The 19,910-nt window shown below is 34.7% G+C and overlaps 1 pseudogene; it reads left to right on the forward strand.

The window, feature by feature from the left end:
- Nucleotides 1-1,769: 1,769 nt before the first annotated feature.
- The window catches only part of LOC100476958, a 29,020-nt pseudogene continuing 10,879 nt past the window's right edge, over nt 1,770-19,910 (forward strand).

A 19,910-nucleotide genomic window follows, 5' to 3' on the forward strand; every position in this document is an offset into this window, starting at 1 on the left:
ATCTTTATAACTTCCTTCCTTTTACTAGCTTTGGGCTTTGTTCTTGTTCTAGCTCCTTTAGGCATAAGTTCAGGTTGTTTATTTGGAGATCTTTCTTATTCTTTGATGTTGGCCTGCATTACTATAAACTTTCCTCTTAGAACTGCTTTTGCTGTGTCCCAAAGATTTTAGACCACATGTATTTTCATTTTCATTTGTTTTCATTTTTTTTTACATTTCCTTTTTAATTTCTTCCCTGACCTATTGGTATTTGGTAGCTTGATGTTTAGCCTTTACATGTTTGTGGAGGTTTTTTTCATTTTTTTCCCTTATATCTAGCTTTTATTATGTGTTGGTCTGCAAAATACATTTTAGAATAATTTTGACATCTTCAAATAACAAAAGAAATTATAATTCCTCTTGGGATTTTGATATTCTTCAAAATATAAATATGCATCCTATGTGTATTAATGAAGATTCATCCTAATTGTATACTGTGACTTTAGAATTTGCTGTCATACATTCATTTATTCATTCAACTATTGTTAAGGGCCTACTACATACCATTTCCTGTGCATGCACTGGGGATGCAAAATAATGTAAACTTGTGTTCATGGAATCTATGTTGTAAGAGAAGAAGAGAGAGAGGAAATATATTTTATTCTGCATACATTTGTCAGCTATTGCCACAATAATGACTTACAATGAGTTGCCATAAGATCTGGTGGCTTATAACAATACACACTTGTTTTTCTTGATCTTCAGTCTGTGGGTGGGCTCAGATGACTTTGTTTCAGGGATAGGGTAGCCTGGGCTTGGCTTGAGGCTGCAGATTGGATTCTGTCCCACAGGTTTCCTCATTTTCTTTTGAACAGCAACTACTCAGATGGAGAATCTGGGAGCGCTAGGGACAAACCAAAGTCCACAGACTTGTACAAAGCCTATATTTACATCACATTCACATTCCGTTGGCAAAATTAGGTCACGTGGTCAGGGTGGGATATTTTGCCTTAAAGTGCTTGACAAGAATGTAATCCATTGAAATATATTAGATGATAAAGTCTATGGTAAAAAAAAAATAGAGTGGGGGAAATGGTTGAGGATTTTAAGAGTTTGGGTTGTTATTTAAATAGTGTGGTCTGAATAGTCCTCCCTGAGATGATACTTAAGCATAGATCTGAGGAACCTGGGGGAGTTCTCTATGTGGGTACCTGAAAGAATAGCAATCTAGAGAGAGGGAACACCCTGTTCATAGTCCTAAAATGTGCAGTTGTCTACTATTTTAAGGAGCAAAAAATATACAGAATGGTCGGAGTAAAGAAAGGGAGGTAGAATAAAGTGGGGTGGGGATTAGAAACCTAACTGGAAGTCAGATCTTTAGGTACTATATAGGTTGTTGTGAGGTCTTTGGCTTCTACTGAGTGAGTTGAGGAACGGTGGCAGAATTTGATCAGAGGAGTCAGATGATCTCTCTCACTCTGACTTCAGGGCTTAGATGAGCGTTTAGGGAAGTAAGGGTAGAAGTAGGAAGACCAGGGGCGCCTGGGTGGCACAGCGGTTAAGCGTCTGCCTTCGGCTCAGGGCGTGATCCCGGAGTTACGGGATCGAGCCCCCACATCAGGCTCCTCTGCTATGAGCCTGCTTCTTCCTCTCCCACTCCCCCTGCTTGTGTTCCCTCTCTCGCTGGCTGTCTATCTCTGTCAAATAAATAAATAAAATCTTTAAAAAAAAAAAAAAAAAAAGAAGTAGGAAGACCAATTAAGTCACTATTGCTGGAGTCTGAGTGAGAGATGATGGTGGCTTGGACCAAGGTTGTAGCAATGGAGGTAAAATTATATTTTGCGTAAATGACTATTTTTGTTTTTGAAAGGTATGCTCAAAAGTTTTTTTGATTGAAATGTATAAGAAAATGGTTTGGAAACACTAATGAGTATTGCTGAAAATGCTTATAGTATGAAAGAGTGTATGGAATACATTTTGGCTTTCTCTGCAATTCATTTCTTATTGGGTTCTCACCAATTCTCAACTGCCAACGCTCTGTATTTTTAGTATCAAACTAATTACGGCACATTGAAAATCTTTTATGCAACACATTTCTCTGTGGCAGTCCCTATGATATTATATGCCTTGGTGAAAGCAACACGTATGGTTTCCACCTTCCTGAAGCTAATCCTCTAATCCGGGAAAGAAGCAAGACACCCATACACAAACAGTTATTTAAACATTTGTTTTAGATAAATCTTCTGAAAGAAGTTAATGGAGTGATGGTCAAATGTGTGCAAAATGATGTGCAAAGGCACATCAAGGAGGCCATATCTATGCTAGGGCCTAAAATTTGAAAGAGGCCAGCTTTGCAAAGAACAGAAAGAAGAGAGCCATGATTTACACAGAGCCAAGAGCATACATGATGGCCCTAATCAATGTGCTAAAATTGCATGATTTTTCATAAATGATAATGCATAAGTGTATTTTATTACTGGTTTAAAGTTGTACTTTAAACACCAAGTTGGTACCTATTAAAAGAGGGATAAAGAACCATTAAACAATCTTTTTGCACATTAGAAACAATCTTTATAGTCACATTTGTCTCAGAACTTAGCAAAGTAGTTATGTTCTTTTCCTGAAATATTATATCCAGGACATGTTTTTTTAAAATTGGGAAAAATTAGGGGCCCCTGGGTGGCTCAGTTAGTTAAGTATCTGCCTTTGGCTCAGGTCAGGATCCCAGGGTCCTGAGATGAAGCACAGAGCCCCATGTTGGTCTCGCTGCTCAGCAGGGAGTCTGCTTCTCCCTCTCCCTTCTGCCTGCTGCTCCTCTGCCTATTTGTGCTCTCTCTGTCAAATAAATAAATAAAGTCTTTAAAAAAATAAAATTGGGAAAAATTAAGTATCAAAACTCACAATTACTTCATATGATATTGACATAAATAAAGGCAGCATTATATGGTATTTTATGGGCACAGCCTTGGAAGCGAACCAGGCTGAGTGGAAAGCAGGATCTGCCCCTTATTAGCAGGATGACCTGGAACAAGCTACTAAATTGATGTCTCAATTTCCTCATCAGTACAATAAGGGTTTTTGTGAGCATTAGATTTACACATCTAAAATCTTGTTATAGTGCCTGACATACAGAAGGGAAGTTGGAGAAGGCTGGCGTGAAGTCTCAGTCTTGGCAATGTTCCAGCTGATAGGTAAACCACTGATATTGTGGACCTGGTAGTACCAGATCTTCTCACTTTCAAGGGAAACTAGAATTTGGGCTTTGAATATAAAACTTTGATTTTTAAAAGTTGGATCTAGCTATTAAAAGAAAAAAAGAGCCTACAAAATGCATATGCTGGCTGAATTCAGCTATACAGGAGGAAGCAATTTGAAGCAACCTGCTCCCTGAGGTAATGTTTTGTTAGGTTTTGAAAGAATAGTAGGAATTTTTACCTCACTGATGATCATTTCTAAAAGTCTGTATTTGGCTTAGGTTCACAGTTAATACAATATAAGACAAGAACTCTCAGGGTGGCACACATTTATATAATCTATTTCTTCCTTAAAACCCTTCTTTGCTATGGAACTAAGAAAGAGCAGAGAATGACATGGATACTCTTGAAATGTGAGAATATATGATTCTTAATTTGTGCTCTAATATCTTTACCAAAAACATCAGTGCCCTATGTAACAAATTTATGAATCAGTTAGTGGGTGCCTTTGCCTCTCAGGAAGAATTGCTGCAAGGTATTAGATATAAAACTTTGCCGTTGCACAAAAGGTGATAAAACATTTACTTTCTAAACCAAGCGGGTAGTCATCTACTCAGAACAAATTGAAGCATACTGAAATGGAGAAGTATTAACTCTGTAAGTTTCACTGTTTCCTTCATAGATTTCTATCCATAAGCCTTTGGTTAAAAAATCCCATAAATAACTGATCCGATCAACAATAAATCCAAGGGTTCTCCAATAATCATTTTACATGTTTTCTCTTCCACGGTTTCATTTTTAAACACTCTTTGAGAATATAAATTATTACTATTTAAAGAAATCAGATTTTCTCATTCTCAAGAAACATGGCAATAACTGAAAACATAATTTTGAAATCTTTGCCTGGAATATCTAATTGACAGAGGGAAAAATTCTCTTCCACAAAATGTCTTTTTTCTCAGGTGGCATTGTATTATGATTTTTTATTTAAAACTATTTTCCCAGGAACATTTTTCAAATGAGTCATCACTATAATTCTGTCTCAATGCCTCAGCATCATTTTCAAACACTGATACAAAATTTAAGGATGGTTTTACTTAATTTGCTGGGTCTTGCTTTTTTCCATTTCCTAAAAAATACATATTTTTATTTTTTTCCTCTTCCCCTTTCTCTTGTTTGCTCTTTCCGTCCCCTCCCGTCTGACTACTGGAGTGTGTTCACTTAACTTCACTAAACCCTTTAACTTAATAAGTCGCCCACCCCCACCTCAGAAACCTCTCCCCTTTACTTCTAGCTCTCCCGGGACTGTATTTCATGGCAAAACCCTATTAGATTATTTTGATGTTTTTATCTTTCTGAGATTAGGAACCAGTCCATACAGCCAAAACAGACAATTTTCCGAGGGCACTAAGTGGGTTTTCAGATCTCCTGTGAAGAGGAATGAGCTTCAATAAAACATTAGGCCACTACCAAAGTTGACTGGCTTGAGCAGTGTAACATGTTATGTGGTTCCTGCCTTTTACTGTAAGTTTACACTCCCGTGAGCATTAACTCTGCCCAGCTGTAGGTACTTTAAGTGAAGGTTTGCACGCAAATATGGCCTCCATGAAAGTTACCTCGGGGCTAAAGTACTTCCATCATTGACAAAATTAAGCGTCGCACTAAGTCTCTGGTGGTTTAGTTGGCCTCAGATTCAGTTCTGGCTCATGTTTTATTAATGTGGTGAGATTGTCCTTTATTTTCAGCCTCCCACAGCAGGTGAGCTTGTCATATTCACTAAGAGAGAATGAGAGAAGATTGCCAACCACTTGCGCGAATTGTTTCCACAGCTCTTAATTTCTGTTGAGAGGCACGCAGTATAAACAAAGTTTTACTTAACTGCTGGAACATTTGTCAAGGATTTGATACACGCAAACCTCCATTTCTATGCTATACTATGAAAACACTGCCGTGTCGCTCCTCCGAGTAACCCTGTGCATGCCAAGCAGAATGCCAGAGGTCTTTGAATACATCCTCTGGCTTTCACTAGTGGAAGGAAATCTCACTACCCAGAAAACTAGATGCGTGGCCTGGAAATAGGTTAAAAATCACAATCAGCTAGAGTAGCGAGGTTCTGGTCCCCCCTGAGGTTTAACTTTGTCCCCGCCAATTTTTCTATTGTGGATTTTAGTTTATTTTGTTTTTTAAGTATAGAAAAAGCCAAATCCTTAAAGTTTCTAATGTGCTAGACAAATCTTCAAATTTTATTTTATTCTCTGTACCCAGTATATCAGTGAATACAAAGATTATCTTTCTTGTGAATTAACAGAAATTTAAAATTGCCAACAGTTATGAGAATCCTTACTGTGTTTAATCTCTATTAGCATAAGAATTCCTCCTTTTCTTGAAATATTTGCTGTAATTGCAATTTTTTTCTTGAATTTGAAAAGACCTATAGTTTAGAAGAGCAGGGTTACAAATTGTATACTACAAGTAATGACAACATACTGGTCAATGGATTCTGTATATTAATCTAATTCTGTATATTAATCTAATTAACTAGATAATATGAGTCGAGAAAATGAACCAACTGCATCATTGTTGGTTTTTTTCCCCTTGGAATTATAATACAGTAAAAGATTTTGGTGAAAAACATACTCAGTTTTGAATTTTAAAGATTAAACAGTAGGGGCACCTGGGTGGTTCAGTTGGCTAAGCATTTGATTTCGGCTTAGGTCATGATCCCGGGTCCTGGGATCCAGCCCAATGTCATGCTCTGTGCTCAGTGGGCATCTGCTTGTTCCTCTCCCTCTGGGCCTCTCCTGCTGTTTCTCTCTCTCTCTCTCTCAAATGAGTAAAATCTTTTTAAAAAGTTAAACAATATGTTTAGTTTTTCTATTCATTTTATTTACTCTAAAAAATGTTGCAATCTTGGATCTTAAACAGTTCTAAAGGCTGTACATCCATAATCTGTAATGTAAATCAGGGAATACTTTCTTCAATCTCCAATATATTAATCTATTCATAGAAAAAATAGTTGCTATTAATGTTTTTAAAATTTCCTGGTCTTGAATTATCTAATTGGACTACATATGCAAATATGTATACAAATTTCTTAGTTTGACTATGTTAATTAAATGGGATTGCCAAACTCTCCTCTTTTTTAAATTTATGCTTTGGGAATCCTTATCTATGATTTCTAATTCTTTGTTTTGATTTAGTTACATTTAATCAAAATTTCTAGACTGAACAAATGATACGTAGAAGTTGAAGTTCATGGTTGACACTACTATGAATATGAAACTGCTATTTTATAATGTATATAACATATATACATTTATAAATATATATATCAGCTTAACATCTCAGTGATCTAGAATTAATGTTAAAAATTTCATTACTATCACATCATTAAGGTGGTTGTCTTTAATTGCCACTTGATTATTAACATATGCCTTTTAAAAAAGCATGTCATAATTCTAGTATTGGGAAATACATATTTTGTATTTTTACTTCTAATGTTTTAAAAATCTATTTCATTTATATTTACAAATTTGTTACTTTAAATGGAGAATTGATTATTTTATCTAAACAGAAAAAAAAAGATACTGTATTTTTAAAAGGACCAAGAGTAGTTTCAAATGCAATGCATTTCCTTGTGGAAGATAACTATTTAGTCTTGAGAAGTCTTTCAGGTACCTTATCCATAATCTGAACTCAAAAATACTGCTTACTCAAGCTTAATTTAGAACCATTGCCTTGATTCTTGCTCATTAAGGAGGTAAAATCCTCTGACATTGCCATTCATGTCATTATTTGAGGAGGATCATGTGCTCTGGAATCATACCGACATGGGTTTAATTCCTGTTCCATGTCTCCCTGGGTAAAGAACACTGGGTAAGTTACTTAAACCACATTCAGTTTCTCCATCTATAACATGAAGATATTAATAGTTCCCTTCTAAAATTATGATAATTAAAAGCTGCGTTTTTTATGACAATGCATACTGACATAAGGTGTTAGTTTATGGTAGACAAAATTCTAAAGCTGTTCCCCCACAATTTCTGTCCTTGATTATTAAACATGAATTTAGGTGCTGTCGGGATGGGACTTTGCAGCTGGAATCAAAATTACTAATCAACTGACCTTAAAAAAGGGAGATAATCCTTGATTATCTGGGTAGACCCAGCCTAAACACTTGGGTCCTTAAAAGTAGAGACATTTCTCTGGCTGGGGTCAGAGAAAGGCTACAGATTTGGGTGCGGGTGGCAGAAGAGAGATGAGCATGCAGAATAGGTCAAATTCAGAGTGTGTGAACTAGCCTTGCTGTTGCTGGGGGGGGGGGGGCACATGTAAAACACAAAGAAGACTGTAGGCAGCCTCTCACAGCAAAGCCAGGCAGTTGGCTGACAGTAATGAAACAGGGACCTCTTTACCATAATTGCAAAGAACTGCATTTAGCCAACAACCTAAATGAGCTTGGACACAAATTCATCCCTAGAGCCTTGGGAAAAGAATGCAGCCTTGCTGACATGTTGATTTCAGCCTTGGGAGACTCTAAGCAGAGTGCCAGCTGGGTTGTGCTTTGCCTGGACTTCTGACCCATAAAAAACGTGAGATAATAAATAGGGTGTCTTTACTAATTGACCTGAATACACAAACAGTGAAGAAATGAAGGACTGTAGGATAGTACACAAATATTGAAGAAACCAATGCATGATAAGATGAAAAACATTAAAACCAACTTTCAGAGGAAGTAGGTGAACTTCCTCTTTTAAACCTACAGTGGTTACACAAACAGAGGCAGGGAGGGATGAGGATGCAGTTGTGCAAGCTATTGGATGTGTCCTGACTGTAGTTAAGCAGATAGCACGGGGGACCTAGTGTTATGAAAGCCAAGGTGAGCGAAGACGCTGGCTCAGAAAAGAAGTGAAGGCAGCGGCAAATGAGGACAGAGATGGCAGATTTTGTGCTGTATTGAATAAAGCTTCCAACGTATTAATGACTCAAGAAACACTTCTAGTAAGTGTTGCTGTTGATGTAGCTGTTGCTAATTTTGGCTTAATATAGAACTAGACTTAAAATGTTGATTATTCTTCTTCCTGGTGATCCATGTGCTTAACTCTGTCCCTTCCCCTTAGTCTCTACTCAAATATCACATTGTGAGTGAGACCTGCTCTGATACTCTAATGAAGTGTAAAACAACCCCCTACGTACCTCACTTCAGTCCTTTCTTGGTAAGCTTTATTTTTCTCCATGACTCATGCAGAAAACATTTACTTTCTCTTTCTCGCACTTGAATGCATGCTTCAGGAACATAGGAAGACATGTGTACGCTGCTCTTATCTCTGGCATCTAGAGAATTCTATAAGTTGCTGAATGACTGCCTGTTGAGTAGATGAAAGAGAAATCTAAATGCTTGATTCCTGTCCGAATATCTTCCCACGTGTTGTCAAAGGACTTCCCTGCATCGTTCCTCCTCAGCTTTCCAAAATTTATATAAAATAAGTGAACCTGGATCAAACTCAATTAAAATTCAAGCTCATTAACATATTTCTAGAGAAATTTTGTTTAACTGCCTAATAACTGATAATATTTCTTTTTTTTATATATTGGTAATTTTGACCATCTGTTTAGAGAATGCTTTTCTTTATTTTGTCCACTGTAAATGTAATTCTAAGGACAAATGGTTTTATCCTAATACACTAACATGACACATGCCTCATGTTAATCATCAACACCATTTGCAAAGAAATTATGTATTTTTAAAAATTCTAATCCAACTGAGCTAGGTGCATTCACACTTTTATTTAGGAGAAGAGTTTGTTTAAAAACAATGGAGTTTAAAAAGCTGTTCCATGTCATGCAGTAGGACTAGCATTTAGTCCATCAAGCTAAGGAAAATAGCAAGGGACTGTTTGCTGAGTAAGGAGAAGGCAGGCAAGTTCTTACCAACTTTCTACTAAAGAGCTAGTCCACAGATTTCATTTTTGTCCTGTAGCATTGTATATTAGTGCTGTCTAATTTTTCTTATTGTTATGTGGCTAAATAATTTTAGCACATCAAACCAGAGAGAAGAATTCAGATGCTGATTTATCTGGTTCTTTGAAGTTTATTCCTGCAAATTTTTTAACCTTCACATTTTGGTCTCTTTTACTATATAGTTCACATTTTCTTTGAAATATAGGGCTAAATAGCGACAAGGGTTATTTGTGTAAAATGAGTTCCCTCTGTGCAGTACCATCCATAAACAATGCATATGGTTCAATAATGCAAGTTGAAAATCAGAATCACATTTTAAAATGACTGCAGTGTAACAGAGACTAAAATTAGTTCCTACTATTTAATTAGATTTATTTTTATGAGAAGATGCTCAAGATTATTTCACTTGAGATATTATTTTAGGCTTTCTTCTAGAGTGCAATAATTATTGACACTATTTTCAGCTAACCACAGCATTTTGACTGAGAAGTAATTCTACCATCACGTTTCTGTCACATGGTATAACTAATAGGCTAAATTTTTCCAGCAAAGGGAGTTAGATGTGTAAAAACAATTCAAAGCCAGTAAATGCAGTTACTAGGAAACATTATAAGGAAATGTCACACAATAACATTTACCTGCTATGTTTTATTCTTTAACCCTCAAGCACTTTTGTTGTTTCCTGAGCCCAGATTAGTAACTTAAAAAGCTTTTATTAAACATGTACAATCTAAATGAAACACTCAACCAACTGTAAATTCTCTCAATTAGACTTCCTGCAAATGACAAGTGAGTGTGAATGTGCAATAAACCTTTGAATACCAGTGATTTAGGGCTAAGCAGAACTAGGGGATTTCTAGTAACAGATTGAATGCAATTGATTGTTGTGGTAAAAGGCAAGAAAAGTGTGTGGTGGTTCCTTGTTTGCCCTTTCATTCCTTAAATCAAGAGTGGATATTTGCAATGCAGAATTTATATTAATGTGCTTTGAGCAACAATTTAGGGCACAGAAAAGACACAACTCCTAGATTAACAGTTGCATTATTTCAAGCCACCAAACCTCAACTCCTTTGCAGCAATATAAGAATTACTTGTAGATAAGAAAAATTCATCCAAAGTGTCATTTATTTGCTTTTTGTTTGTATGGAGGAACAATTTACAGTATTTCTTTATGGACCATAATTGACTTGCTTTAGACTTTCTGATAGAAGCTTACCGTATGTAATGGAATTACTTTGGTCCACACTAGCAATTTTAAAATTTGCTGGTGGCAGCCAAACATCTCTGCCTAAATATGATATTTGGCATTTACATTTCTTTTCTGGAGTTCTATGTTTAATCTCCCATGGAGAAAATTTTAGGCCCTGTAAAATTTGTAGATCAATAACATGGTCTTGAAAAGTGAACAATATTTGCCTTTTAAATAGGAAGACCACAATATTGACTTATAAAAGTATTATATTTTATTTTGGAACATATATTTATCTTTAATTTAAATACAGGACTAAAAACCAAGTTTTGATTATATATACACACATCATATTGGGTTATATGGTGACAGCAAGCAACCCCAAATTCATGTGACTAAACAATTTTAAATCTGTTTAATTCTCATATTAAAAATAAGAGTTTATTTGAGCAAAAATTATTCTAATCTGGCAGTACCAAACTAGAAGTGATTAGGAGCTCACCACCGGCAGGAGTTGGGGAGACTTTTATAGAGAAGTGATGGAAGCAAAGCCAGGAAATTATGATTGGCTGTAGTTTAAGCATTTGTCTTCTAGGGAAAAACCTAGCTGGCTGTTTGGGTTTGGTTTTCCTTAGGTTTTGATTTCTTACCCTTGTAGGATTTATAGGCTTAGGTTTTGGTTTCCTTACGGCGGAGTCCACTAAGGCACCTCAGTCTAATGGCCTACTTTTATTAAGTTAACAATTCTCATTCATGTTAAATGTCCATTACCAGACAGAAACAGGGGATCTCAAACATGTTCACTTAAGGACCCAGGCTGACTGATCTTAAAAACTGGTCCTTACAGTTTCAGAAGGAAAGTGAGCTCTGGAAATTCTCAGTCCAAAGGTGATACATGTCATGTTCACTTACAACTGACAAAGTAGCTAGTTTTGCTTGTTTTCCATTTCCAGGAGGCAGGTGAAAATTTTCAAAACACTACCTGGTTTTACAGTTCTTTTCTTAGCACAATTTTCGAATAAATCACAATTGGTGTTGTGCTACTAAATGCAAAGATAACAAGTTGCCAAAATTGTATGCACAAATTTATATGGATGCTTATACACTGATGATCTTCCACCATTCTGTACTGAGGTTGTATCAGTTTGCTGTTTCTAAAATAACACTAAATTGTAAAAATTTACCAACTTCCATGACATATAAAAATAATAAGTTCAACTATACTTCAGTAATAAATAAACAATAAGCTAATACAGGGATTGGCAAACTACAGCCTGATGGCCAATTTAGACTTGCAAAACTCCTTTTATATATCTCATTTACTAAGAATGATTTTTACATTTTTTAAATGGTTGGAAAAAATCAAGAGAAAATATTTTACAACATGCAAAAACTATATAAAGTTCAAATTTCAGTCTTCAGGAGTAAAGTTTCATTAGAATATAGCTGTGGCTGTTGGTTTATGTAATCTATGTGTTTGTGGTACAACAGCAGAGTTGATAGTTGACACAGAGACCGTATGGCCCTAAAGCTGAAGATATTTACTGCCATTTCCTTTATGGAAAAAAGTTCTTTGGCCCCTGAGCTAAAAAGGCAGCTGACTTAGCTTGAGCTTGCCTGGGATGGCTCTTCTCCACATGTCTCTCATTTTCCTTGGAGCTAATGGGCATGTTTCTCTCATGGCAATGATGACATGCATGGGTATTTGTATCTTATGAAGATATTCTGGAATGCACATACAGAGAAAATTTGGCAGTAGAAAAATTTGAATATCTTATGCCTGACAGAATTTAGATCAAAGATGCCAAAAAAAATAGATCTCCTGGAATCGCTACCATTTTTTTGAATGATTAATATGTGACAGACACCTGGTGTGCATTTTCTGGGCATTGAGATGCAAGATGTATTAGACAATTCCACAAATTTTTATACCTAGTAAAGTAATAAAATTACGATTAGAGCTCCAGGTCTGTGTGCAGTAGGCATGACCATATGCCATGGTAAGCATGGGAGTTCTAGTTTTTGTGTATCATCCAGACTAATGATCAGGAGTTTCTCCTTTGTTCTCAAAATTGTCTGTTTTGGATGATAAATTAGATGGTCACTGTAGTCTAAGTCTAACTCTTTCAACTGTGTCTCCTTGTAGTAGAGCAGAACAGGAAGTAAATATAAAAGCCCTACACCATCTACTGCCCTTCCTTTTGGCCTTAGCCAAAATGTATTTATAAAAGACTTATTTCTAGAAATAAGATCAATTTTGCTCAGGATTTAAGCCCTTTATTTCCATTTTTAGAAGTGAGGAAATTTTCACCACACTGATCTTACCATTGTGGGACTCATTTGGGTTACTGAGCACGTTGAAACATTATTCTCTTATTCCTGTGGTTTCTGGATATGACCAACCTTGTATTTTGGAACAGACATTTTTTTATATAACAGTGTACTTTTTGACATTTTGGGGGTTGGTTGTACGTGGTTTATATGGCATACATTCAGTAATAGGAATTAATTTTGGGAGACTTTCAAACTAAAGCTGATTTGGACTATTATCTGTATTAGAATTGATCTCTCATTTCTCTACATGAATCAAAATGGGATATACATAATCCAACAAATTCATACTCATTACCAAATATTGTTAAATGGAAGGCTATGGAGAAATACGGGGTTTGTTTACCTGACTTTCATTAATAGAAGGAAGAGCTTGAGTTATTTACTAATTTAAAATATTAGCCCTTAAGCATAATAGTTTATAATTACAATAAGTGGCAAAATTTCACTACTTTACTGCCTTTTTTTGAATGTATTGCTAGCATTAGTTTTTCTGGCCCCTAACCTAATCATATGCAGAGTCTGGTACTCAATTAACATTTATTGACTAACTGTCAGACTGACTGATTGACTTAATGCACAAACTCAGTGCACTTAGAAGGTAAATTTGAGTTCTTTTATTAGAATTCAGTGATAAATCTGTTTATTTTGTTCCAACTTTTTGAGAAGGAAGTTTTACTAATAAAACCATGGTGATAGATCATATAGATTAAGCAAGCAGAAAATATAGTCAATAAAACTGCAGATTTCTTTTAAAAAACATCATGGGAATATAAGCAAGAAAACTTCTTGGGGTGCCTGGGTGCCTCAGTTGGTTAAGTGTCTGACTCCTGATTTCAGCTCAGGTCATGTTCTCAGGGTTGTCAGATCAAGCCCAGCACTGGGCTCCGTGCTCAGCAGGGAGTCTGCTTGAAGAGTCTCTCCATCTGCCCCTCCCCCTACTGTCTCTCTGTCTTCTCTCTTTCTCTCATTTAAATAAATAAATAAATGCACGAGAGCGTGTGTGTGTCTCTGTGTGTGTGTTTATGTGTATTAATAGCCACTCTGAAGTTATGAGACTATGGTCTTGAAAACATCCATGGTTGGAAAATCTTCAGCTGAAGAATAGGTCTTATATTAAAATAGGACTGAGAGCACTAAGGTAAACCTATGTAGGTATATGCACTGTTCTTAAAATATGTACTAGAAAAGATGTATATTTACTAGATTAATGTGTTTTTTTTTCAACCACAGGACAGTGTATTCCCAGTGTCTTATATTCTTCTTTCTTAATCATGCAATCATGATGGGGAACAATATATTACTTTCTCTTTGCCAAAAGGAATCCAAGGTGAAAATAGATTCTCATTGGATAAAACATGCATGTGAGATAGTATCCATATAACCACAAGTAGCATCCCTCAGTCACATTCTTCTTGCAGTAGTCTGGGGAGTTGTTGCTCTTTAAATGTGTGATTTGCATCATCATGTAGATAACAATTGCAAAATGTTTTTAATGGTTTACTAAGAAAAGATAAATCATGCCCATAATTCTCAAATAAGGCAAGAATGGAGGTAATGAACTGTAGTTGTGGCTCTTTTTTTTTTTTTAATCCTCAGATTGTTATTTTTTTGAGCAGCTGTTCTAGGTAGCTCCCAAGTTGGACAGTGATTATCAAATTGGCTACCCATGAGAATACTGATGTCCCTTCCCAGATCAACTTTATCAGATTTTTCTGTGTGGGGGACTTGGTGGTGGTGGTGGTGGTTAAAGTTTTCCAGGGGGTTACAATGTGAAACCAGGGCTGAGAACCAATGAACTAGATTTCGGTTGGAGAATATCATTTTCTCCAATCGTAAGCAATTCTCCCTAAGAGGATGATAGAACTGAATTTTAAATGCAACCGTTGAGAGAGAAGTACAATAAGGAGAAGGGTGATGGTACAGGTCTTCTACCTTTGACAGAGCAGTCTGATTTGTCTCCTTAGGATATAAGCCACTGGGGAAGAACACACCAGTGAGGACTCTTTAACCGTGGCTTACTCACTCTGCAAGTTGGACCCTTGGCAAGACCAGAGTTAGTGATGGAGAGAGGACTGAGGTAGAGCCAGAATGGAGAGCAATACCGAAAAGGAGGGTGTATTTTTGTTTTGCTTTGTTTTCTCAATTCAGAAAGAATTAAACTTGAGGAAAAGAAAGAAGAGTTTAAAGATATAGGAGTCTTTTTTTCCTTCTTTTAAAAACTTACCCTGCAAGAGAAGCAAGCAATACAAGTTAATTATATCATTTATTAAGCATACATTTGGAGTGAGATATGAATTAGACATACTTAGAGGAGATACAAAGTGCACATAAGTAGCTTTAATACTAAAAAGAAAATACTGTTATAAAAGTATTATATTTTTTTAAATGCTATTAATATTTTAATATTTTCCTAATGACCAGCACATATAGGTCTGTCCAAGCCATATTCTCTGACACCACTTTCAAACAAAAAGGGGAGAAGAAATGTCTAATATTCTAAAAAAAGATAACCAAAAAAAACTACCACAATATTTTTGATACCTCAGTCAAAAAACAGAAGCATTTGGTTTCAAGGTCTTTGTAGAATAACCACAACAAAAGTCTGAAAATAGGTAAATAATTTTCTAGAATTTCAAACTCCAAAGAACTCAGAAATTATCTGGTAAATCTTTTATTTTTATTTGTGGGAACTGAAACCCTGAGAAAGTGTGATTTGTGATATCATTAATTTCTGGCACAGATCTAAAAACTCAAGGTCTTAACACTCAGTTTTATCTTATTCTAATTATCTCATGACAGGTTTTTTTTTTTTTTTGAACTGTAAGAGAAAGATCAACTAGATTATTATTTATTACCTCAACAAATGTAAGAAACATCTTTGTCTCAAAACCTCAACATAAATAAATATACTTAAGGGGTAATTCTAGAGTATGAAAAATTTATCAATTAAAAAGTATTTTAAGATAAGTTTACCAGTTATAAACAAAAAAGATTCCCTGATCAGAGAGTAGAGATATATGAAGATACGTGAATACAAGCTATTTAAAATATTTTAACCATAAAGAACACTACAGCATCATTAGAGTGAAATAGCATCGGGACTTATAAAAGATTTTCATAGTAAAATAGGTAAGAAAAATTATTTTTCAAGTAATTTAACATTTTTGTTAAATCCTAAGGGAATTTTTATAAGCAATTTTTAGAAAATAAGAAAAATAGGCAGTATTGCAACCTAGTACATTCGTGGAAATCATATAGGGAGACAAAATAGAAATCCCAAAAGATCATACAGAGACCAAATCGAAGCTTGTTTAACAATATTAAGAATAAACCTATTTTTTATATAAAATTGATTAGATTTAAATGTATGTATTAAGTATATTTTTGTAGTTTGAAATTGCCTGATTTCTGGGAAGCAAATCTTAGAAAATCTTTGGAAGGATTTTGGAGAGAAAGAATGAGACAAAGCAAAATTATCATTGCTTTCCAAGTCTATCTAACAGATGATACAATAAAAATTATGTCCAAATTTACCTTTATAGATTTATAGTAATTATAATATGCAGATTTTTATGTTTACCTGACTAAAAGTCTAGAAGAATGTGAGATTAACACAGACTCTAATATACATTACTTTTGTCAGCTTGGAAAGATATATGGAAAAAGGAAACTAATTCATAAAACAAAAGACTTTTCTTTTTATATTTGTAAGTGAAATAAAGTAAATTTATGTTGTGTCACGTCATTTTAGACAAAGTGAACTGGGGAAAAAAGTGAAAGCAAAATGATTGCTTCACAGATGCCTAAAGTTCATATGAAGTACTAAGATTGTGTGAGAGCATGCTGAAAATCACCCTCAGTTCTGTTAAATGTTTTTGCTAATATATTAAAAATAAATAAAAACCTGTCAAGAATGTTTGAATTAAGTGGAACTCTGATATTCACGATCTTCCCACTGAGTTTAAATATCACTCTGTATTTCTGAGGTGTTCAGTTATTATATGAGCAACACATTAATAGAAATACATCATTTCTTTAAACATGCAGTTTTTGTGCTTGCAATCTTACATTTTTTAAATCTTAAAGATAATGTTTTAGTAGTAAAGACCACAGGATTTTTTTCTAAATTAAGATAGATAAATCTAACAGTATGCCTATGGTGTTCTGTGCATAATAATAACATACAAAATGATACCATATACATAGATAGGTTTTTTGAAAGCCTATCTTATTTCCCAGAAAAGAAAGATTAACATAATCTATTTCTTAAAAAAATAAAAACAACAATAACAACCAACTAGACTGGAACTCTAAAAAGAAATTGAGAATAAATCTTAAGTAATTATCTTCATTTTGTCTCTTATTACGAACTATCTTTTGCCCATTCAAATCTGAAAATGTTGAATAACACCTGAGAATTTTAAAAGAACTTTTTTTTACAGTTTTTAATTCCAGTTAGTTAACATACAGTGTTATATGTAGTTTCAAGAGTGCAATATGGTGACTTGACAATTCCATACATCATGACAACTGCACTCCTTAATCCCCATCACCTATTTAACCCCTCCTCTCTGGTAGCCGTCAGTGTGTTCTCTAGAGGTTAAAACTCTGTTTCTTTATTTGTTTCTCTCTTTTTATCCCTTTGCTCATTGGTTTTGTTTCTTTAATTCCGTATATGAGTGGAATCGTGTGATATTTGTTTTTCTCTGACTGACTTATTTTGCTTAGCATTATACTCTCTAGCTCTGTCTGTGTCATTGCAAATAGCAAATTTCTTTTAATGCCAAAAAATATTTCATTGTATGTATCTACCACTTCTTTATCCATTCATCAGTTGATGGACCCTTGGGCTGCTTCTGTATCCTGGGTATTGTAAATAATGCTCCTATAAACATAGGGGTGGCCTGTAAACATAGGGATGGATGTCTCCCTTTGAATTAGTGTTTTTGTATTCTTTGGGTAAATACCCAATAGAACAATTGCTGGATCATAGGATAGTTCTATTTTTAACTTTTTGAGGAAACTCCACACTGTTTCCCAGAATGGCTGCACCAGTTTGCATTCCCATCAACAGTGCAAGAGGGTTCCCCTTTCTCCACATCCTCGCCAACAACTGTTGTTTCTTATGTTGTTGATTCTAGCCAAATTTTAGCCATTCTGACAGGTCTGAGGTGAAATCTCGTTGCAGTTTTGATTTGCATATGCCTGATGATCAGTGAAGATGAGCATCTTTTCATGTGTCTGTTGGCCATCTGAATGTCTTCTTTGGAAAAATGTTTGTTCATGTCTCATGCCCTTTTTTATATCAGATTATTGGTTTTTGGGTGTTGTATAAATTCTGTACATATTTTGAATACTACTTATTGGCTATTTAGTTTGCAAATATCTTCTCCCAGTCCATAGGTTGCCCTTTAATTTTGTTGGTTGTTTCCTTCACTGTGCAGAAGCTTTTTATTTTGATGTAGTCCCAGTAACTTATTTTTGCTTTTGTTTCCTCACCTCGGGAGACATATCTTAAAAATAGTTGCTTTGGCCGATGTCAAAAAAGTTACTGCCTGTGTTCTCTTCTAGGATTTTTATGGTTTCAAGTTTCACATTTAGGTCTTTAATCCATTTTGAATTTATTTTTGTGTTTGGTATAAGAATGTGGTCCAGTTTCATTCTTTTGCATGTTGCTGTCCAGTTTACCTAATACCATTTGTTGAAGAGACTCTCTTTTTCCCATTGGATTATTTTTCCTGCTTTATCAAAGGTTAATTGACCATATGGTTGTAGGTTTTTTTCTGGGTTTTCTATTCTGTTCTATTGATCTATGTGTCTGCTTTTGTGCCAGTACCATAGTGTTTTGATAACCATAGCTTTGTAATATAACTTGAAGTCTGGAATTAAGATGCCTCCAGCTTTGCTTTTCCTTTTCTAGTTTGCTTTGGCTATTTGAGTTTTTTGTGGTTCCATATACATTTTAGGGTTATTTGTTCTAGTCCTGTGAAAAATGTTGTTGGTAATTAATAGGAACTGCATTAAATGTGTAGATTGCTTTGGGTAGTATAGACATTTTTAACAATATTTGTTTTTCTCAATCCATGAGTATGGAATATTTCCTATTTGTGTTTTCTTCAATTTGTTTAGCTTTCAGAATGCAGGTTTTTCATCAATTTGGTTAGGTTTATTCCTAGGTATTTTATTATTGGCACAACTAAGGGTCAGATTTTTTTTTTAATTTAACAAAACTAACCTTGAAGATAGTTACAGAATGCTTTTTGTTCATAAAACTCTAATTTGTTTTAAAAGTTTTTGTTTAATCAATGATTTCAGCAATATTTCACTGGTTTATATTGCAGAAAAAATTATTTCCATGGCAATTTTTTAAAACAGACTTTAAAGTTGTTTAAGCATTTCTAAAAATTGAATATTGAATACTATACATTTCAATGAATGCTTTTGTTATTTCTGATTGTTCATCTGAGTTTCTTTTTCTTGTCCTTCATGACATGGATGTTTTGGAAGATATGGAACTTTCTTTAGATAGAAATATGTATTTTTATGAAGAAAAATTATAGGTCTGTAATATTTCCAAATCAATTTTAACATTACAAAATTCAAAGTTATTTGACCTTGATCTTGTTCCTTTTTATTGAAAATTTTGGTTCATATTATTAATGTGATACATATTTGCATTATTCTACACAATAAGTTTAAAATAGTAATATCAATTACGCCCCAACACTAGACTGCTAAGTGATTATTTACTAATTCTTTGCACTCCTAATTTATTTCAAAGCCATTTAAAGTAATTTATTCCTCTATGTGGCTATGTTACCACTTGATTTACAGTTGGGTTTCTTTGTTTATATTTCTTTTCAATATTTTCGTGGAGGAGGCTTCTGTAAATGTAAATTTCCTTTGCAACTATGTAAAACGTTTATATATTTTCTAAACCAAGACTATTGTAACAGGGTATATTTTGAGGAGACACCCTTCCATTATTGCCTCTTGACCCTGTTCCTTTCCTCCCCCATAGGGAACCATTTTTATTAATTTTTAAGTTCAATGAAGGGTTTTTCTTTTATTTCTTAGTTTCAATTTTTTTGTATCATGTTTATCTTGGGATTTTATAGAGGAATAAATTTGATATTAGCCTGAGTTGGTGCAGAAATTGTTAGGATGAAGCCCCTTTCAGTGAAGATAAAAAGTCTTCAGATGAAATGGTCTCCATATAAGCCAGTCTTCCCCTCCACCCCCCGCCCCATTCC

This window comes from Ailuropoda melanoleuca, chromosome 11, assembly GCF_002007445.2.
Source record: "Ailuropoda melanoleuca isolate Jingjing chromosome 11, ASM200744v2, whole genome shotgun sequence".
NCBI lineage: Eukaryota > Metazoa > Chordata > Mammalia > Carnivora > Ursidae > Ailuropoda > Ailuropoda melanoleuca.